Source organism: Clarias gariepinus, chromosome 12 (genome assembly GCF_024256425.1).
Source record: "Clarias gariepinus isolate MV-2021 ecotype Netherlands chromosome 12, CGAR_prim_01v2, whole genome shotgun sequence".
Taxonomy (NCBI): Eukaryota; Metazoa; Chordata; class Actinopteri; order Siluriformes; family Clariidae; genus Clarias; species Clarias gariepinus.
The window spans coordinates 3558791-3582429 of NC_071111.1; positions in this window are offsets into that span (position 1 = coordinate 3558791).

Consider the following 23639-nt stretch of genomic DNA (forward strand, 5'->3'; position numbering starts at 1 on the left):
ACCAGGGTTTCTGCTTATTTTAAAGAAACAAAATTGATGTAAAATTTTCTTTTAAGGTCTTTTTTTTTATTATATCTTAAAATAAGCATTTTTTTTTTTTTTAAACATTGGCCAAGAGGGGACCTGACACTGAGTTACTTCTACCAATCCAAAGGGGATGTCCATAGATTGTAGTGTAAATCTCTGTGAAGACGCAGAGACTGTTGTCACACAACTTTTCTGACTTTATTTCCATGCAACTGTAAGCTTCTGAACATTTACACATTATCACTCCTGCACAAATATTTAGACTGTATACAAACCGGATTCCAAAAAAGTTGGGACACTATACAAATCGTGATAAAAACTGAATGCAATGATGTGGAGGTGACAACTTCTAATATTTTATTCAGAATAGAACATAAATCACGGAACAAAAGTTTAAACTGAGAAAATGTATCATTTTAAGGGAAAAATATGTTGATTCAAAATTTCATGGTGTCAACAAATCCCCAAAAAGTTGGGACAAGGCCATTTTCACCACTGTGTGGCATCTCCCCTTCTTCTTACAACACTCAACAGACGTCTGGGGACCGAGGAGACCAGTTTCTCAAGTTAAGAAATAGAAATGCTCTCCAATTCTTGTCTAATACAGGCCTCTAACTGTTCAATCGTCTTGGGCCTTCTTTGTCGCACCTTCCTCTTTATGATGCGCCAAATGTTCTCTATAGGTGGAAGATCTGGACTGCAGGCTGGCCATTTCAGTACCCGGATCCTTCTCCTACGCAGCCATGATGTTGTGATTGATGCAGAATTTGGTCTGGCATTATCTTGTTGAAAAATGCAGGGTCTTCCCTGAAAGAGATGACGTCTGAATAGGAGCATATGTTGTTCTAGAACCTGAATATATTTTTCTGCATTGATGGTGCCTTTCCAGACATGCAAGCTGCCCATGCCACACGCACTCATGCAACCCCATACCATCAGAGATGCAGGCTTCTGAACTGAGCGTTGATAACAACTTGGGTTGTCCTTGTCCTCTTTGGTTCGGATGACATGGCGTCCCAGATTTCCAAAAAGAACTTCGAATCGTGACTCGTCTGACCACAGAACAGTCTTCCATTTTGCCACACTCCATTTTAAATGATCCCTGGCCCAGTGAAAACGCCTGAGCTTGTGGATCTTGCTTAGAAATGGCTTCTTCTTTGCACTGTAGAGTTTCAGCTGGCAACGGCGGATGGCACAGTGGATTGTGTTCACTGACAATGGTTTCTGGAAGTATTCCTGAGCCCATTCTGTGATTTCCTTTACCGTAGCATTCCTGTTTATGGTGCAGTTTCGTTTAAGGGCCCGGAGATCACGGGCATCCAGTATGGTTTTACGCCCTTGACTCTCACGCACAGAGATTGAAAAATTAATATTGGTGAGTTTTAGCTACTTTTTACACTGTAAAAAGAACAGGGTGCATCAAGGTAAAAGTTAGCAACAATTTGCTCTGCTTTTTTTTAACTCACTCAACTCAAATATTTCATGCTTTTTAGTTCAAAATCTTTAACTCAACTTTTCTCTAATTCACATATGTAGTCAGTGCACTACAGTTCTACAGTTGACTTAGCCCAACTTTTCAACTAGTCAAAAAAGAAAGTTGCCTCTTTCCATTGAAGTTGCTGGTTCAATTAATTATTCATCTCTAGGGTCAAGTTGGTCAAAAACAATTAGTAGATTCCACCAATTGGAATCTACTAATTCCAATTGGTAAAGTGAAGAAATAATTTTACTTGTTGGTTCAAGTGATTAGACTTCTATAAGAACAAGTTGGCCTAACAACACCCCAGTAAATAAAACACAAAAACATTACTTTTTGGTGAAAAAAACTTTTATTCTTTTATTTTTAAAAAGTAGCAAAGATTAAGAGTTTTCACCTTTCAAATGCACACACACAAAAGAAACTATGTTAAACATTTAAATGTATTTTTTAACTTTTTTTAAAATTTTTTTTTATTTTTATATTTTTAGTTATGTAATTATAAATTTATTTATAAGTTATACATTTTTATGTATTTATGTATTTTCCGCACTTTGTGTATCTGGCTAAAAATAGAGAACAATAATATAGTTAATATCCTTTTTTTCCCCTACACCTACAGTACATAAAACAAGAAACCCTGCAATAAATCCCCCTTCATAAGAATGTTCTAAAAGAAGTTTTGATTTATTTTAATGGTCATTTCAGAGGCTAACAGCTGTAAAACTGCACTGGAATATATACAGATGCTGTTCCTACTTTTTTGTCAACACCTGATTTAATGCTTTAGATAAAATATAAGGCTATAACAACAGCTCCAAAAACAACAAAAAAAACCTTCTTACCTTTCTTTTGTATCTTTTGCAAGTATTTAGGTGGATCTTGACTTTTCTCCTCCAACGTGAGTCGTACTTCTGTGTCATTTTATTAAGCGTCAACTGTTTATCTGAAATAATTGTAAATATAAATAACAGACAAAAAATTGCACATCTGTTCAACATAAAAATGTATTTCTAACTTTTACTTTTACCTTCCTATATGGCTATTGCAATTAATCCATAATTACTGTGTAATAAAGTAAACAGACAAGCCACAAAATTTATAAAAATATATAATAAACAACATTAAGTGTCTTAGTAAGGTGTTGTCACAATGCACAAAAATATACTCAATAATTTAATATTTGTTAATTATTAGCATTTATATCAATAACAGTTTTATTATTAAATTACAAATACAGTTTTATCATATTTTAATTTATTTAAACTTCCAAGTTGTCTTCCTACATCTGAGTACATTCAAATGAAAAAGAAAATACTAAGCTACACTTAGTAACAGGTTATTACAAAAGACTTACAAAAACAGATTATTAATATTAATTATTTGGCAAAAGTAATAAATAGCTCCATCCACTCACCTTACTGGAGCTGCTCTAATTTGGCGCAAAGATGTGAACTTTGAACCCTACAGGTGAGGTGGGCACAATGACAGCATTAGAAATTTCATTTGACAGCAGCGCAATCCATTGCGCAAGCTGCGTCCTGATTGGTTAATTAACGCGGTTGGCTGAATTAAGAAGAACGCCAAGAGCGCCATTAAAGTACGCAGGACGAATGAGGAGGATACGCAAAGCAGCACCTTACAGTAAAAGGTAAGCCAAGTCCTTATTAAATGCAATTTGAGTATGACTTTATAATATTTTAAAGGAAAGTGTTTGTTTATTGTGAAACTTTTTGAGGAGGCTAGTCCCATACGTGGCAACGTTAAATAATAACTTTAGCTAACCTTTAGCATGGACCACCTGTGGCTCCATAAAACTAACTTTACCGTGGTGGGTAAGTGATACTGCAGATTGGTGGAAAATTGGTGGAGCCCGCACACCTTCAGAAAAAAATATAATTTGAAGTGGTCGCCAGGTTCACTTAAATTCCAATAGGGACTCTGGCTTTGGCTCATCTCTCGCGTGCTGTTTAATTAAAGTACCGGAGCGGATAAAAGACGCGCGCGCGTGTTGGCGTACATTTAAGATGAGGCTTGTTTAAAAAAAAAAAAAAAAAAAAAAGTTGTGGCTCATTTCATAAACACGTCCTGAGGTGGAAGTGTAAAAATTAACTGACTATACGTTAACTAACCATATTATCACATGTTAGACTGTCTTTATGGATTTTTATCATGTCGAGAATATTACGCGGCAGAGTATTTTATTGCATGGCATCTAGTATAGTATTAGGCGATACCCTTAATATAGTAGGTTGTTGTTAACATGCTATAAAATAAAAAATATATATGCGAAGTATAAAACACGAAGCTTGTTTAAATGATTTAATTCTTCCTCGTGCAAAGCAATTGAAGCCGCATTCGAACCCTCCATTCTGAGGAAAGATGCAGTGCACGCAGAGGTCATGTTCATGCTTCATTTTCTGTGGAAACTTATCTTTTAAGATGTTTAAATTTTTTAGCTGCTATTTTATTTTTAAGTTTAATTACAAGTAATCTAGCAACAATAACCAGACTATGTGAAAAATTTTTAGCTACCCTTTGCAGGTTAACATTGCAGGTTTGAAAAAAAAAATTCATTTTTTTTTTTTGCATGCAATATAAAAGTTATTTTTGCATATTCCAAAATGTGTTTTTTTTTTTTTTTTTGTAATTTAAATTTAGAAAAAATGGAAGCAGTCATGTACCGGTACAATCATAAATTAGAGACCTACAGCATTTGGAGGAGGGTATATTGCTTTGCTAGGTATATCAATTAACAGGTGTTTCCAAGCAATAAAAAACAAGTGCTAACTTCTAATAATATAAAAACTAACTTGAATAATATCAACCTAAAAATTGCTGTAACAAACTGAGACATGCTAAAATGAACTAAGAACCACTTAAAAATGTTTTACATTTGTGTTTCACAGAATAGAAAGCCCAGTGTAAAAAAAGAGTTGCCCAAAAGAGAGCGCAACCCACCGAAGAAAATCAAGTTTTATGAACCAGACCCTGGCTCACCCAAGGATGACCAAAAAGGTAACTGAATCACTTACTGTTATTGTGTTTATTTTAATTTCTTGTGGATGATACTACAGTGTTTCCCACTGCAGTGGTAGCACTCAGAATGGGCCTGCATAACCTGCCAGCTTACACATTGCAAATTACTCTGTTTTAATTAATATAGCTATATAGATTTAATTAACATATGATATATATCGATATGAGAGAGATAGACAGATGGATAGACAGATATAGGGGTCCCGTCACAGGCAAAGAAATAGCACAGACTCATAGGAAAACATTTTTATGGCTTTTGGTTGGCTTCCTCAAGAAGAGGACGTCGGTCCCATATTCTGGTAGCATTAAGTTACACGTTTTAAAAATAATTATAACTTTTGTTCTACATGATGAATCAGAAAACCAAATGCAAAGTTTTATGTCTAAAGCCAAGGAGGACTGTACTAAGATAAACAAACTCATAGATGACATCTAGTCTCTTACCACTAGATTATTATAAATGTATCTCCAGGCACAATCATTAGGTTATGGGCATTTTGGTCAAGTTAATCTGAATCTGGATGTGGTTATCTGTGTTTTAACAAGACAATTCTGCTGCCTTGTTGTTAAGAGACGTTTGAAGTCTATACGCGTGGAATACAGACAAATTTACCCTGCCCTTCTCAAGGTAAACTTCCGTGGCTCAGTGAAGGTGTTTCACGAGCCGGCTGCTGTCGAGGCGTTTTTGAGCTCAGTGGATGCGCAGCCGGTTGGTAATAATTGACTGCCCAACACGTACAACAGGCGTCCCAGATAATTATTCATTGGTGTGATCTTAGGTAAGGTAAATTTAACTGGAACATTGGGACATGTTGGCTTACTGTGTTTACTATATTGTTTAAGTTATGCGGTTATGAATAGCGGCACTGCCGCTTGACTTTAGGGTTGGATTTTGGTTTCCTTTTGTCGTTAGAAGACCTCTTTTCACTGGTGCTCTCGTTATACAGCGGGAGGTAAAGTGTATAATTTTGTCGATGTTCAACAGTTCTTTGTTCAAGTTCTTTTTTTGGTTACCCCCCCCCCCCCCTCCCTTTTTTTGGGCTCACCACTTGTTTGGCTTACTTTCATGTTATCCATATGGTCACTTGGATTACATTATGTCTAAAATATACTGAAAATGTTAACGCTAAAAATTAGTACATGGAATGTTAATGGTATCCATACACCTGTTAAGAGGAGAAAGGTTTTGACATATTTAAAAAAAGGAGGGGGTACATGTTGCTTTACTTCAGGATAAAACATGTTGTACATGTTGGGTACATGTTGCTTTACTCCCAGGAGTAAAAGGATTGTGGTTTTTCAAACACAAACGTTTTGAAAAATAAATGGGCTATTTTTTGAATAATAAATGGCTTGTTTAAGAAATCTGAAACCGGAAGAAGTAGTATTGGCACGGTGCTGTTCTAAAAGCAAAGTCTTAAAAGTAGAACATTTTGTGGTTCAGGTTTTCAGAATGAATATGTAGGATTAGCTGATGCTGTCCTAAATGTTGATATTAGGTAACAGACTCAATTGTGATCGGTCAGTTAAAGTACAATGTTTTAAATTTGCTAAGTATAAAACCAAAATCTTAAGAGTTAAATTTTTTGTGATGCAAGTTGTCAAAAGAAAGGAAATGCAGTAGAAGGCACAGCTGACTGGCATGTTTTCTGTACAAACTGACAAACTAACAATTTACATGTGAAGATATGTTATAATATATACACATATACATGTGTCTATATATTTTGTTATGGGGCCATGGCTAAATGGGGCGATTTTAAATAAAGCAAACTTGTTTGTTTAAGCATTTGTAAAAGAGCTTTTAATTGATTTTATTTTAAATTAATTTATTAGTAACACTTGGATACAGAAACTAATGACCTTTACTTGACATATATCCATTACAGTTCAACAGAACCAGTCACATTGTAATAAACTGCATTAATAATACAAAGAGGTACCTAATAAATTTTTTGGTGTGTACCACCACATACACACTAATTTTATATATCACACCTTTCTCCAAAGGAGAAAAAAGAAGCCATTAATAACAGCGAGGTTATCTCTATTTCATCTCAAGGATGTCTTCTGTCGCAAAATTTCTTGTCTCACCTGTTTCTCCTAGTGAATTTTAGGAGAAACAGACCAGAAATGTATGAAACTAAATAGAAACTAAACTGAGGTTAAAATGAGAACTACAAATTTGTCTCCAGAGTTATAGAAAAGTGAGCTTTGAGCAGTAAAATTTTCCTCTGGGTAGTGGTCACTAAACAAATTTGGATATTTCCTAATCACACCCCTTAATGTCAGCTTGAGCTGATAATAAGTGAGAGGTAAGTGAGACATCTTTTCTGAAAGGTTTAATAAAGTCTCTGAATTGGACAACCGAGCCGATGTTATGTTCGCATTTTTCATCTTCAAACCATAAATTTCTGGTGAATACTGAGTGGAACAATTACCGGACCAGTCGTAAGGAGGGGAGTCTTACTTTTAGAGTCAGGGCTGGTAAATTTAGGTTGAAGTGCTGACCCAGTCCCTTTATGCAGGACAGATAAAGTAACTCTTAACTACTGTTATGAACTTAGTTTGTGTTATTTAAGTGTTTTTTTTGTTTGTTTTTTTACTATTTTGTTCTTTTACATTAAAATTTTTAGCTTCTTAATTTTTAGTTAATTCTTAGTGTTGTCTTTAAGGGAATGAGAGTAACATTATTTCAATTGACTATATTCAATTCATTTCAATTTTATTTGTATAGCGCTTTTAGCAATTGTCATTGCCGCAAAGCAGCTTTACACAATCAAAATAATTATTTACGTTTGTATGAAATGTGAATTTGTATGAATCAAAATGGTCAGTCTGTCCCTGGTGAGCAAGCCGAGGGCGACAGTGGCAAGGAAAAACTCCCTGAGATGGTAATAGGAAGAAACCTTGAGAGGAACCAGACTCAACAGGGAACCCATCCTCATTTGGGTGAAACAGAGAGCAGGAAATGACCTGCATTTATACAGTGTGTAGGGTGGGAGGCAGTTCAGCTATAATAGTTGATGTCAATTGATGCCAACATGGAGTCCAGGCAGTTACCTAAGACTCAGGTAGACTTGTAGGAAGTTCCAGTCCTGAACTATCAAACTGTCAAGTCCACAGAGAACAGTTGCCAACACCAGTCGAGGCCAGAACCATCTTCTCGGTAGAGAGAATCATCCCCAGACACCAGACACATCCCAAAGAGACACACGGGGCATCAATGTGATGAGATCTCCAACCAGAAGCGGGGCACCAGGATGGGTCAGACAGGTCCAGAGAGCAAAGGGAGTCTGGATCACTGGCAGCTGAGGAACAACATGTGTAGCTCGACAGAGAGAAAGAAAGAGTGAAAGAAGGAGACAGGGGGAGAGAGGAAAGAGAAAGGGGGAGAAAGAGAAGAAGAGGAGAGATGGCAGTTAGGTATGGTCACAGTCACACAATGTATATTGTGAATGTATATTAACTGTAGAGTGCAAGCAGAGACTCCGGCAGGACTAACTATGACAGCATAATTAAAAGGGAGAGCCAGAAGGAAACACAAACATGAGGGCTTCCTGAGATGTAAAGCAACCAATCACGTCACCGTCAGCAAACCTGAGTGATTAATGAGAGTGAGGAAGACAGCATCCAAACATACCAGTTCACCTAATACTCTACGTCCATGAGTCCCCCAGATCTGCTCCTCTACCTAAGGCAAATCTATTTATAAAAATGCCTGGCTAAATAAATAGGTTTTTAGCCTAGACGTAAACACTGAGACTGTGTCTGAGTCCCGAACACTATTTGGAAGACTATTCCATAACTTTGGGGCTTTGTTTGTTGGTACTGACAAGCAGCCTGCATCCTTTGATCGAAGTAGGCGTGGCGGTTAGTAAGACACTAGCAGTTCGCTCAGGTACTGCGGCGCGAGACCATTTAATGCTTTATATGTCAAGAGTAGTCTTTTAAAATCAATGCGAAATTTCACAGGGAGCCAATGCAGTGAAGATAAGATAGGGGTGATGTGCTCGTATCTTCTGGTTCTAGTGAGGACTCTCGCTGCTGCATTCTGGACTAGCTGAAGCTTATTTATGCACCTAGCTAAACAACCAGACAGTAAGGCATTACAATAGTCCAACCTAGAGGTGATAAAAGCATGAACTAGTTTTTCTATAGACTATATGTACTGTATTTTCTGTACACCTAGCAGAATTGACAGTTCTCACTAAGGCTCAGCCTGAGGTAGTCTATGAGGAGATCAATCATGTACAACCCACAACTTATGAGGCAATTAACAACAGATACATCACTAGAAGAATCACAAGCTCCACTTAAAGAGGTGAGTGATATGTGGACTGTTCTACATCACACTTATTGTATTCTCTTTAAACTTGGAGCTGAAATTCACTGCATGCAAATGATCAAATCACTCAATACTAAATACACCCCTTAATGCAAACTCAGTGATTAAAGATTTTACCCCAAATCCAGTCTAATTCATTTACATTTACATTTAGGCATTTGGCAGACGCTCTTATCCAGGGAAACTTACAAAAAGGGAAGAATGTGAAAGATAAGTGCACCTGTACAGGAAAATACACAGAAGGAAAGAATGAAAAACACTGCAAAGGGATACATTCACTGAATTAGAAAATAGATGTTAATCAGCAGAATTATGTCTCTACACCATATTTCACTTATTTTTATTTAGTTGGTATAATGATGGGATAGAATAGAATTCAATTGCATAGGATATAATCTTTATTGTAATTGTACAAGAAGCTTAACATTTGATTTGCAATTCCAAAAAAAGTCTTAAAATAAACACAATAAAAACACAAGCATGGTGCAGTAGAGCAGTACAATAAAACACTTTCATTTCATTAATTGTATAAAATAGATGATTGTTACACAATAGGAGAAAAAGCAAATAAAACTGCATAATGCAAAATATTGAATTGTTCTCATTCTGCGAGGCTAAAAAGTCACCTTTACTTGTATATTGTTTATTAAGATGTAACATTAAAATTAACGAGCCGTCACTCATTAAAAAGTGAGAATATTGAATAAAACCTGAGATCACAAAACAAACATCTGAGAATATTTAAGAAATATTAGATTATTAAACAAAATCCTGAAAATAAGGAAAGAAATTGTAGAGTTTGAAGAAAACCTGAGAATTTCACATGAAAATCTGAGAATCCGTAAAGGAAACTTCCAACATACACAGCTCCCTAATAGAGACTGCAACAAAACATTCATTTCAATTATATGTTTTATAGTTAAACACACAGCATGAAACCTAGACGTATATATTGCTTGCATATTGTTTACAAAGACAAGATATTCAGATGAATTGTCAGAAATGTGTTGTAAAAGGAAAGCTGGAAACATTTGGTTCAGTAATAATGGAGCTGATTTAACTCTCCCTAATCTATTTGCTAATAACAAGGTGAGAAAATGAACATGGTTCAGAATGCATGAAATTATTGGAAGTAGAATCAAATCATTGTTTGTGTTTATAAAAGTTGAAATGTAATTTCCTGAGAAAAGGCCTTTGGGGGCGTGTCTCAGTCACATGGTCCCTGTCTTTCTGAGATTTCTCCTCCACCTCATCATATTCTGTAAAATAAACACATTTACCTCTTTAATATCTCCTTTGTATTGGATTAATAGTCATTGTTTTGTAAAACCTTCAAATACAGTAAATGATGCACTATGTAGGATTTCTTTGATCTTTAAACAATAAATGAAGAGAATAGAGGACATTTATCAGATGAGTTTTCTTAATATTAACACAGGCCATGTGTATAAGATGTGATAGAGATGTCCATCAAATTTCACATCATTTTACAAACTGATTCAACTGTAGAAATGCTACAAAACAATAATACATTTTATATAGTATTACATTTCTATTTTCCTGGTAAATGTTTGGAATAAATAGATTCCAGTCCTTACAAGATTGTGTTTATAAAAATGTGGAAGTAAAAGAGCCATAAATATACAGGTCTTATCTAAAGTGTGTAATAAATCTGGCTGCACTTGTTAAATGACAGAACAGAGATTTGTTCTAAAAACAGTCAGCTGATGTTTATATTATATATCACAGGTAATATTTACAGTAGGTCTTATCTAAACTCTTTAATAAATGCACTTGTTAAATGACAGAACAGAGAGAACATTTGTTCTAAAAACTCTTCTGAAAGTTGATATTTATTATATACCATATATAATCTAATCATATATAATCTAATCTTTGACTTTGCTGCCTGTGCACTTATGTACATTACAGAATAAACAAGAAGTCACTCACCTTCTGTCTCTCCTCCATCCTGTTCCTCAGTGATGACATCATCATAATCTTCTGGATTGTCTAATCAACAAATAAATGAAGAAGTAATAAACCAGTGTGTGTTGCTCTAATACTAGAATAATGAGTTACAGGGCCATGTGTTGAAGCAGAGTTACAAGTCCATAATTTTTCTATAGCAGAATAGGAAAAACAAATAAATAAACACATTTCCAGACTTGTGGTAACTCGTTCTTATGTTTGGCACTAGGGGCACTTGTCAGGGACGTGACAAACAGAAGTGAACCCAATTGCAGACAAACAGCTTCATTAACGGGAAAGCACAAATGATCTTTACCATGTGGCAGGAGCAGAGAGGAGAGAGGCTACGCGTATGAGTGAGCAGAGTGAATGGAAAAATCCCCTGTGACGAGAGAGGAGGCGGGTTGATGACATAGGGGGGGCGGGGTAACTCCACAACCCCGGAAGCAGAGCGTGAGAGAGTCTCCAAAAGACCGTGAATCCTTGACTAAGGCAGATCGCGACGCCTGATGTTTGGAGCGAGAATACGTCCGAGAGTGAATGTCTGTGTGTATCGACGAAAACACTCTTGTGCGATGTCCGCGAACGCTGAAGTGCTCACAAGCGCACACCAGGTTCCAGGAAACAGTGCGAGTCAAGGTCGAAGAGACAGGTAGGGTCGGTAACAGTTATCCAGCAGTGAGAGAGACGAAATCCAGAAGCGCAATCCAAATTCAAAGTCGATAAACAGGCGAGGTCATGCACATCCAAAACGAGAAAATCCAGAGGGCAAAAACGAAACCGAAATTCAGAAACAATCAGGGTCAAAGCACAGATACGAGGCACTAGAGAAAAATCACAGACTGATGAGACGAGAGATGCGCAAGTAAGATACTTTGGCACTGAATGAAATTCTAAGCTTAATTTTAAAGGCAGAGGTGGATTGCTGATGGGTTCCAGGTGTGCGAAAGTAATTGGTTAGGGAGGCGAGACTTTCTTCGGTGAAATCATGACCTGGATGTGTTTGGCTGATCTGGCTGGTGCGTGACAGCACTGTTCATATTAAAAAAAATTTCAATATAAATGAACAATGTGTAAGTAAATTACAGTATATATAATATTACATGAAAACATAAAATATTATTTAAAACTTATATAGGCCTGTAAGGATTTCTTGAATTTTGGTAGACCTCCTTTTGTCTACTCAGTGCTCCGCCTGTATTCTGCTTGTCCCGCCTGGTACCAGGGAACCCCTCAATGATACACACAAGTCAGTGCTCAGTGAGACGTTCAAAGTTTATTATGGGAGACAGGAGTATATATACGCACACACACAAAGAACCAAAGAAAAGGTGGATGCGGGAGTGTTTACATCCAGTCTGGAATGCTTTTAAAAGATAAGGTAGGAAAGAACATAAATTTAGGAGTAGCTCTGCATTTACGAGCGTTTAACAGTTTTACGACCTTTAACATAAACTACTATAGAATGTGTTTATTGAAAGTGCAGCCTGTGTCGTGAGAAAAGGAAGAAAATCAATCTGTTCTCACGCACACAGAATATGATGAAACACACTAAAAATCAAATATTCCCTACAAGGCCTTTATCTGGACATGTTCATGTACTTATTTTTTTAATTAATAATTCTGTCACGTCTAAAACCATCTACAACTTTAGTTGAGTTTATTTGGCCTAATGCTTTATAGCATCTCTTCTACGTGATTAATTTTAATAATTTTTAATGCAAATTAAACTCTATACTTATGAATTATTTGATCTGTTGTGTGCTGGTTTTGTTCCTTGTTTAAGATGATTAAATAAACGTTCCATGTTGTGTATAAAGTTAACTTCCTATGCTGCAGTAGGAGCTGGCAGATGCTCGCTCTCCGCTGTCAGTGCGGTGTGTGGAGCGGTAAGTGTGTAAAAGCCTAAGTGTAAAAAAGCAGCTGTTTAACTGCAGTCTGAGACTCAAGCTCACACAGCCGAATGAAACGAGTCAGTGAGCAGTAGTTTCCCCTGTGGGCCTTCAGTTAGGCTGAATTGATTTACATGATGAAGAGATTAAAAAATATCTATTATATTCCATAAAATGTTATTTGTGAAACTCTTAACCTTGAACTTTGTCACAGACAGGATTTACAGAAATCGGGACTTTGGAAGGAGCCAAACCAGTTCCCCCTAATCCCTGCCCTGTAAATCAGCACATCCCCGGTTCTTATTACTCTTACAGCAAAGGGCACTTACAATGACTGCAACATTTATTAAAGAATCACTGCAGTTTCTAATCCATTTCTATTTAAAGGTGATGTACAGTGGTTACTTAAGCGGAATGTCTATGACTGCCACGCACTCTGGCGCGGCCAAACAGCAACAGCCAACGGTCGCAATTCAAAGTAATTTGTGAAATGGTCGCCAGGTGGCGCAAAGGGACATTTTGCAAAACGGCTGTGATTAATTTTGTTTAGACAGACTCTCTGTTTCTATCTGTCCATTGTTATTATTAAAGAAAACAGCACAAACAACAGCTCAAGGGCTTGTAAAAACATTTTTATTTTTAACAATAAAAATGTCAATTTTGGAGTCAGTGGTCCGAGCACAACGTAATAATCTTTGTGTGATAAAATGACTCGTGGCATGAATCTACATGAGGCGCTTCAGTTTCAAATAATCATTTAACGCTGAACCCAAACAGCAAAAGAACATGATATTAATAATCTAAAGAAAAATAATCATCTTGATTTTAGTTTTTTATGTCCAGCATTGAATAATTATTTAATTATTAATAATTAAAGCCAGTGTTGTTTTTGACAACCATCTTTGATTTAGTCCTAGTCTTAGTCTTTTGGACTAAAATGCTTATTAGTTTTAGTCAAATTTTAGTCACTTTTATATGTGATAGTTTTAGTCCAGTTTTAGTCGACAAAATCTCAAAAAGGTTTTAGTCTAGTTTTAGTCAAAAAAAGGAAAAAAGAAGTATAGTCTTAACAAATTAATTTAGGTCAATAAGTATTGGAGATTGCTGCTGGGCAGTGTCACACATAAGTTGTGAAAATAGCAGCAGATCTATAAGTTCAACACATTGTGAGCTTGCAGATCAGCTATTTTCACCAATAATTACAATAATAAAGGAATGGTTTTAGACATATAAGGTTTCCACCCAACTGCAAATACTTTCTGATCTAATGATTGTGCATTACACACAGATAAAGTGGTAACAGTGGAATCAATGTTCATTACTCCAAAAAATCCAAAAACAAAAACATTCTACTTCAGCAATTGTGGCTTTATTTCTCAGAATTTGCTAAACTACAATGAACATACACATGCCCAAAATATGAGTGATGGATGAGGAACACATATGCTCAACTTGGCCTTGTCTGCCAGTGCAATTAAGATGCATATTATTTGTAAAAACAGACATCATACAACCCCACTCTATCTTTAACTTGTAAACAATGTAATAAAAGAATTAAAGATCCCTGAGGTACAGTGAGGTAGGTTGTAAGTTATACCAGAGAGTTATACATACTTGAAAGTATGAAACAAACATGTTCTTAAGTTTTTGGAACAAAATAAATAAGACCACCCTGTAAATAGTGTAAACACTGTAGTGAATTCAACAAATAAAAACAACAACAACAACAGCAGAGGAGGGTCCGTCTCACAACAAGAACAAACAGAATATCACAATCACATACATACTGTAACTGTACTAATAATGCTAACAGCTTGCTGTTAGCAAAATTAGCCTACTGACCTCGATTTAGTTTCAGAAAAGCGATTCGCTCTAAAATGGCTCTTGCTCTGTTTCGACGGCCACGAGTGAGGTCACCTGTAATGCTAAACACTCTCTCAGCAAATGCTTGAGATGCTGGCATGGCCAGAAGATCTAAGGCAATAGGTTTTAGGCTTGGATAAACAGAATCTCCCTGTGCAGCCCAAAATTCAAGGGCAGTCTCTTCGTTTGTAGGCTGTGACAGCTGCTCCTTGAATTTCTTTATTTTCTCCTTGACACATGGCTTTGAGCAGCTAGACCTGGATGGCCGGCTTGCTTTTGACAAGAATTTGAATCTGGGACGCTTTCTTTGTGGTCCCTCTTTTGATCCCTTTTCTTCCTCCTCTGGCTCCTTATCTTCAACCTCCTCTTCCCGTACAACTGGTGGCACCAACTGAGCAATGTACTCTTCTGCTTTTTCCAGAAGCGCTGTAATTTGCTGATCATCATTTTTAAGGAGTGTTTTAGGTGAAACTGTTGGGTCGAGAAAGCATGCAGCAGCAGAGAGGGGTGAAAACTTAGAGTCAGTGTGATCAAGAAAGCAGCTGAACCGCTTGTCCATGTTTGCCTTCATCTTCTTTGCCAGGGAAGCTAGGTCCTTGAAGCTAGAACCCTGGGCATGGGGGAACTCAGACAGATGACCCTGCAGGTCCAGAAGGGCAGGCACAGCAAGTAATAAAGACTGTGTGTCGCTCTGGAGCATCTGGGTATGCTCAGTGAAGGGGAGGAGTAAATCTCTTAGAGCAGTCAGCCTCTGCCACTCACTTGGCAGTAGATAGTCCCAGCTCATCCCATCCGCAACTTAAACTACTGAGTCCTTGATTTGAAGAAGCCGTGATATCATCAGATATGTGCTGGACCATCTAGTAGGGCAGTCTTTGACCAGAGTTAGTTGACACAGCTGCAGCAGTCGCTCAGTTGCCACCGATGACTTGCGGAAGAGCTTGACGAGCGCTCTAACTTTGCCCAGCAGTCGGCTGACACTTGCATCTTTCTGAATGATGTTCACCACGAGTTGCAGTGTGTGTACAACACAGGGAGTCCTATCTATGTATCCAAACCTAGATAGATAAGCCAAAAACACAGAGAAAAAGACACTTTATTAATCTTATATAGGAAATTTAGTAAAATTGCCATGAACAACACCATGCAATACAATAATAATAATAATAATATAATATTAATAAATAATAATAAAACAATAGCTATAAGTGACTATAACCTAGCATAACTCAATGTGACTGACATTCTAAAATTGTTAATTAACAGCAAACTGAAATAATTTACCTTTGGTCTTCAACCACCTCAGAGTCTTCAGTGTCGCTTGTCTCGGAGGATTCTTCTTTGGAGCTGGCTGATGCATCCGATTCATTAGGTTTGAACGCTGCAATCATGTTGCTTCCGTTATCTGTTATGACTGTCAGAATTTTGTGTTGTGGTATTCCCCAGTCCTCTGTGCATCGATCAAAACTGTTTTTTATACACTCTGCAGTGTGTGGGTGAGCGATCTGGTCAAGTCTCAACAATATGTGCTTTGCCTTTTTTTCCACAGTGCAAAAAAAGCATGCACTAATTCCCAGAAATGATGCTGTAAGTCCTTTTTTGGTCCATATGTCCAGCCCAATTGTTATTTTGCGTGCTGTGGCAAGCCTATCTTTGTACTTTTGTTTTTTGTCATCAAACATCTTGCCAACTAAGTTGTTTATTTTTGTTCTTTTGGGTATGGTCAGCCTCTTATCTAAGGTCTCCATCATGAGGATGAAATCTTCATCCTCAACTGTGCAAGCAGGTAGACCAGTACGTCCAATCCAAAGAGCGATCGCCTGTTCTTTGGCACGTTGTTCCAGGGAGTCTGACTTATATTTGGATGCTGCGGTGAAGGCTGCTGGGATAGATGACTGTGCCCTGTTGTTCTTTGGACCACCAGGTTTCTCTTTAGGAGTTCTGGTCTCTGGGATCTGTTTGAGGAAAAAACAAAGAAGGGATACAATTACTCTATCTCTGTATACAACGTACACGTCCTGTAAAGGTTTACAGGTGAATACAAAACAATCAAATGTAGGTATACCATAAAAATACTTAAAATACTATGAAAAATACTCAAAATACTACCATGTTAAGAAAATAGAATGGTCTTAACTCTCACTCTCTCTCTTAAGTCTCAAACAAGCAAAACAAAAATACATAGCTTAATAACTGACCCTGTACTAAAGTTTTCTGATCTTTCATTCTGAGCAGCAGCCAAATTATAATGTATCTGTACTGTGTGTGTGTGTGTGTGTGTGTGTGTGTGTGTGTGTGTGTGTATGTGTGTGTGTAACTTTCCTGTGAGCGCACAGGTCATGGTTAGGGCTGTAGAGCGTCACTTGTGGCTTTTAGACTGAAGCTAGCAGACTCTACGTATAACAATAACTCGACCTGTTTAACATTCAAGTTACACGCTGACAGCAGAACATAGACACACAAAGAGAACACTACACTGTCACTGAATGTAAACATGGCTAAACATGCTGCTAAAGTAACACACACAAAATGAACTGACGTTAGCATAACAAAAGCTTAAAGCCTGAAGTTAGCAGCCCATTTGCGGCAGGAGTATGTGGAAAACTTACTAATTTATAAGCTTACTATAAAATTTATCACGAGCCGATTGTCGAGTAACATTGTAACATTACGTAGGATATACGATATGTTAACAGCACTTGTAACTTACCTTCGAAAAAATATCCTTGTGGTGAGCCTTCAGGTGCCGCTTAAGGTTGGTCGTATTTTTTCCGCCTAATTTGTGGCGACATTTGTCACCGTCTTCCTTCACAATACACTCTGTTTTATTATCTGCTGGGTTATATTTAAAATACACCCATATGTCGTCTCTACGTTTGCGACCACCAAGCCCCTGTGTTGAAACTGTCGCCATTGTGGTCCATTGTCTGTGATGAGTGACAACAGTGTGACATGTTGAGCACGTTGTGCGCTGCATGCCAGGTGATGAGCGTGACCAAACAAGGATAGAATGCAGCAACAGATACTTTTTAGGTTTTAATTGACACGCACAATAAGCAGAAATGTCATGCATTTTAAACATCTGACAGACCACCCACTAACATTTTCGTCCATTCTCGTCTCTCACACAAGTCTCGTCATGTTTTAGTCATCAAAGAGCAGTGTTTATCTCTTCACTGTCTCGTTATCGTCATGAAAAAAAGTGGCGTCAACAACACTGATTAAAGCTGCTCACATCGTACGCGCTTTCAATTAAAAAATGCAGTGTTTAATCAGCAAGTATATGTCGCCTCTCTTTATGAGAGATAAATATTCTGACTGAAACAAAGCTGCTCGTGTCGGCTCATATTGGGAGCATTTTGATCAAAGTGGACATGAAAAGTAAAAGTGTGTACCAACAACATACAGATGGAGCCACGTCAAATAGCCACGACCGTGTGAATGGCGTTCGAATGGCGTACGGGTGCCCTATGCATGCCGTGATCCCCCCTCCTTTTCCTTTTTAACAACCCACCCCCGCTGAACTGACGCTACCAAACTGCACTACAGAGATGAAGATGGCGGCTTAATGGACTATTCGCGGTAAGTGGTGTTTTAATTTATAAAATTTGTTGGGAATTAGTTTACAGTTTATTTCCCAGTTTAGTTTTTTTATTGGCTGTTTTGAAAATCACAGGCAGCACCAGCAGCGGTCAGATGTAACTTTAGATAACTTAGTGGTCTGTTTACCAAGTCTGGAGTTAACATTACAGCTTACTGTCAGTGTCACGAACTCACAATGTCACTCCTCTTTAACTAAAAAAGACACTAAAGCTTTGAAAATACAAACCGGATTCCAAAAAAGTTGGGACACTATACAAATCGTGAATAAAAACTGAATGCAATGATGTGGAGGTGCCAACTTCTAATATTTTATTCAGAATAGAACATAAATCACGGAACAAAAGTTTAAACTGAGAAAATGTATCATTTTAAGGGAAAAATATGTTGATTCAAAATTTTATGGTGTCAACAAATCCAAAAAAAGTTGGGACAAGGCCATTTTCACCACTGTGTGGCATCTCCCCTTCTTCTTACAACACTCAACAGACGTCTGGGGACCGAGGAGACCAGTTTCTCAAGTTAAGAAATAGAAATGCTCTCCCATTCTTGTCTAATACAGGCCTCTAACTGTTCAATCGTCTTGGGCCTTCTTTGTCGCACCTTCCTCTTTATAATGTGCCAAATGTTCCCTATAGGTGAAAGATCTGGACTGCAGACTGGCCATTTCAGTACCCGGATCCTTCTCCTACGCAGCCATGATGTTGTGATTGATGCAGAATGTGGTCTGGCATTATCTTGTTGAAAAATGCAGGGTCTTCCCTGAAAGAGATGACGTCTGAATAGGAGCATATGTTGTTCTAGAACCTGAATATATTTTTCTGCATTGATGGTGCCTTTCCAGACATGCAAGCTGCCCATGCCACACGCACTCATGCAACCCCATACCATCAGAGATGCAGGCTTCTGAACTGAGCGTTGATAACAACTTGGGTTGTCCTTGTCCTCTTTGGTCCGGATGACATGGCGTCCCAGATTTCCAAAAAGAATTTCGAATCGTGGCTCGTCTGACCACAGAACAGTCTTCCATTTTGCCACACTCCATTTTAAATGATCCCTGGCCCAGTGAAAACGCCTGAGCTTGTGGATCTTGCTTAGAAATGGCTTCTTCTTTGCACGGTAGAGTTTCAGCTGGCAACGGCGGATGGCATGGTGGATTGTGTTCACTGACAATGGTTTCTGGAAGTATTCCTTAGCCCATTCTGTGATTTCCTTTACAGTAGCATTCCTGTTTATGATGCAGTGTCGTTTAAGGGCCCGGAGATCACGGGCATCCAGTATGGTTTTACGCCCTTGACCCTTACGCACAGAGATGGTTCCAGATTCTCTGAATCTTCGGATGATGTTATGCACAGTTGATGATGATAACTGCAAAGTTTTTGCAATTTTTCGCTGGGTAACACCTTTCTGATATTGCTCCACTATCTTTCTGCGCAACATTGTGGGCATTGGTGATCCTCTACCCATCTTGGCTTTTGAGAGACACTGCCACTCTGAGAAGCTCTTTTTATACCCAATCATGTTGCCAATTGACCTAATTAGTGTTACTTGGTCTTCCAGCTCCTCGTTATGCTCAAATTTACTTTTCCAGCCTCTTATTGATACTTGTCCCAACTTTTTGGGGATTTTTGTTGACACCATGAAATTTTGAATCAACATATTTTTTCCTTAAAATGATAAATTTTCTTAGTTTAAACTTTTGTTCCGTGATTTATGTACTATTCTGAATAAAATATTAGAAGTTGGCAAAATTAACTTGACCCACAAATTCAATGGGCAAAAAATGGAAACGACGTTGTTTTAAATAGTCAAAGAGTTGGGGTAATAATAATAATAATTATTATTATTATTATAATTAATATTATTACTGGTCATAAAAACAAATGAAAACAACAGTTAAACACTTGATCATATGTATCTGTGCTAGTTTGTGTTTGTGATTATGTGACCCATAATCATTTTTTCTCAGTATAAAATGTTTTGGGGGTTTTAAGAACTCCATCAAAAGAGCAAAGACAAACTTAGAAGGAGTGGAAGATGAGAAACCTCAGTGGAAAATACTGACTATGACATGGTGCTAATTGCTCGGTGTGTGTGTGTGTTTTTTGGCGGGGGAGGGGTTCTTTAGACTTACTTGTCTGTGCGCAAATGTGTTTGTGTTAAACCAACGGGGAAATGCAGGAGTGCACATAGACACACCTCTCCACCCACAAACGATTTAACTGTTGTCTTGTAAATTGTTGATTAAACCTATAAACACATCTGTTCAGCATCAGTCCTAAACACAAGCGCAGGGTTTGTTTTTGTCCTTAATTAAAAGACATCAATACGTTAATAATTTACACAATGATAACATTGTTTATTTTGCGGGAAAAGGTAATAAGCAATATTTAAAATAAAACTAACCAGGAAGTAAGTGTTTCATACATTAAAGTGCTGTGTATAACCAAGTGTCCCAACAAATAGCAACAGTGTGGAGAGTGTGTGCGCTGTGGGGGATTGAAAGGTGAATGAGGATAATCATTTACAAGACAAAAGACCGCCCCTTTTCATTCAAACGCATTAGCGAGTGTTTTTCTTTCCCTACGCTCAGTTTTGTGAACACAGTTGCGTTCAGTAACACGATGGAACCAATTACCTAAACAGCAGCAACAACAACCATTATGATCACACTTTGTTGAATTTATATGGATTAAATATTTCGCAGCTCTGTCTTCTTTGCATTGCTACGTGTTTATTTACTTCCTTTTCGCATGGCACGTATACTCAGCAAAAAAAGAAACGCCCCTTTTTCAGGACTGTGTATTTCAACAATAATGTTGTAAAAATCCAAATAACTTTACAGATCTTCATTGTAAAAGGTTTAAACAATGTTTTCCATGCATGTTCAATTAACCATAATCAATTAATTAACATGCACCTGTGGAATGGTCGTTAAGACCTTAACAGCTTACAGAAAGTAGGCATTTAAGGTCACAGTTCTAAAAATGCAGGACACTAAAGAGACTTGTCTACCGACTGTGAAAAACACCCAAAGAAAGATGCCCAGGGTCCCTGCTCATCTGCGTGAACGTGCATTAGGCATGCTGCAGGGAGGCATGAGGACCGCTGATGTGGCGAGGGCGATAAATCGCCATGTCCGCACCGTGAGACGCCTAAGACAGCGCTACAGGGAGACAGGTAGGACAGCTGATCATCCTCGCAGTGGAAGACCACATGTAACAACACCTGCACAGGATGGGTACATCCGAATATCACACCTGCGTGACAGGTACAGGATGGCAACAACAACTGCCCGAGTCACACCAGGAACACACAATCCCTCCATTAGTGCTCAGACTGTCCGCAATAGGCAGTCCAAGAGAAAGAAGATGCACTGCAGTACTTCAAGCAGCTGGTGGCCACACCAGATACTGACTGGTACTTTTGATTTTGAGCCTCCCTTCATTCAGGGACACATTGGGAAACATTTTTAGTTTGTGTCTTATGGTGTTGACTCTTTTAGTGTTCATACAAATATTTACACATTAAGTTTACTGAAAGTAAAAACAGTTGAAAGTCAGAGGACGTTTCTTTTTTTTGCTGATTATATATAATGATATATATAATGCACTCTAAAATCGACACTAACAAACTTGGAAATGATATAACATCTAATCAAAGATCACGTTATTAAAAGTAACTAATTTGTCACTACTCTTCACTTATGCAGCATGGCTAAAAAGATATTAAAAATTACACCAAAGTGCTGCAGGTTTGGTGTCTGTGAGCTTTTCCTAATCAGAGTTACACAGGGGGGTGGGGGGATTTTGTGGTTGCTCCAGTTACACTCTACTTAGATATTGCACAGAGGGGAGTTCATTTCTATTCTCTTCATCCAAGCTTAATTTCATCTCAAGAAATAATAGTAAGTTTTGAAAAGTCTGAGTTCATCTTTCCAGCCAGTGTTGTGTATGGGCAGGGTAGCATCATGGCAGGATTGGTGTAATTTTTATTATCTTTTTAGCCGTGCTGCATAAGAGAAGAGTAGTGACAAATTCGTTACTTTCGTTACTAGCTCTCTCTCACACACGCACTCTCTCTCACTCTCTCTCTCACACACACACGTACACACACACACAAATAACACATGAAATGGCATAAAACCAAATAAACCTATGGCAAAAATATATAAGCAGTGAAAAATACAGTAGTATCCTGTAGGTGATTCCTGTCCTGCGATTACAGGCACTAACCCACTGGAACTGTTTAGTTCTGTTAGTATTGTTTTTAAGTGTGAATGTTTTTGGGGATTTAATCTGTCTCTGCTGCTGCATCTATTCACCGTAGTGATAAGTGATTAATGCCCCATCAGATCTTTCATGGGGGAAACGTTATGCTGATTTAATGACTAAAGACATACTGATCCGTATGGACAGATATTTGTTCCAGATATTATGCGTTATTAATTGATTTGTTATGCCAATTTTTGACTATCAGCGAAAAAAAAAAACATCAGCGAAAACATAAAAAATAGAACGAAAACAAACCCAAGCAGAAGTTAAATTTTAAGCTTTACTTTGCAGCAAAATATTATCTACCAGTGTATTAAACGGAAATAGATACAATACACAGTAATGTAAAATACTGTACATACAGTACTGTAGCCCGCACTTGTATTCCGTACCTACAACTACCGATATAGATAAATTACAAATGTTACCGTGTCTTTAATGATTATTAAGGATGTCGTGAAAAATATTGCAATAAGTAGTTTTATTAATTAATTAATTAATGCTCCATCTGGCGTGATTATACAGCATTGCAACCATCTTTTTAGAAAGCGCATGGGGGCGTTTATGGGGCGGGGCATCGTTAACTACGTCATCGCGGGGGATCACATTCCGTGCACAGATCGAGCATGGTCCTGTCATTGTCCTGTCATTGACCTGTCATGCTCCAGGCGGCTGTTTGACGTGGCTCCCACTGTAGAACAATGCATGTGTGTGAATGGCCGAAATGCGGTTTTGAATAAGCCTTTAAGTGATTGTAAAATGTTCGCGTGAACCCGCAGCGTGCACGTGCGCTCTTTCCCTTTGCCGAGTTTTGATTTAAAGTCAGATGAACGCGCGCGCCTATATGAGAGATTTATAAGAGATTTCTCTTTTTCAGAAATACAACAAACACACATTTATACGTGTTAAATAAGCGCTGTCTTTGCGGTGCTGTACGAAACGCACGCCGATGTGAGCCGCCGTATCTCAGTCATAATATACAAATGTGTTTTAGCTGTGGAGTGGACTGCGCGCGCACAACCTCTTGCGGGCGACCCTCTGAATACACCGTTTTAAGGGGGGTGGGGATAAGAAACACCGCACCGGCAGAACTAGACTAATGATTATGAATGCGTCAGGGAAAACAGCAAGAAAACTGACTGGCCATT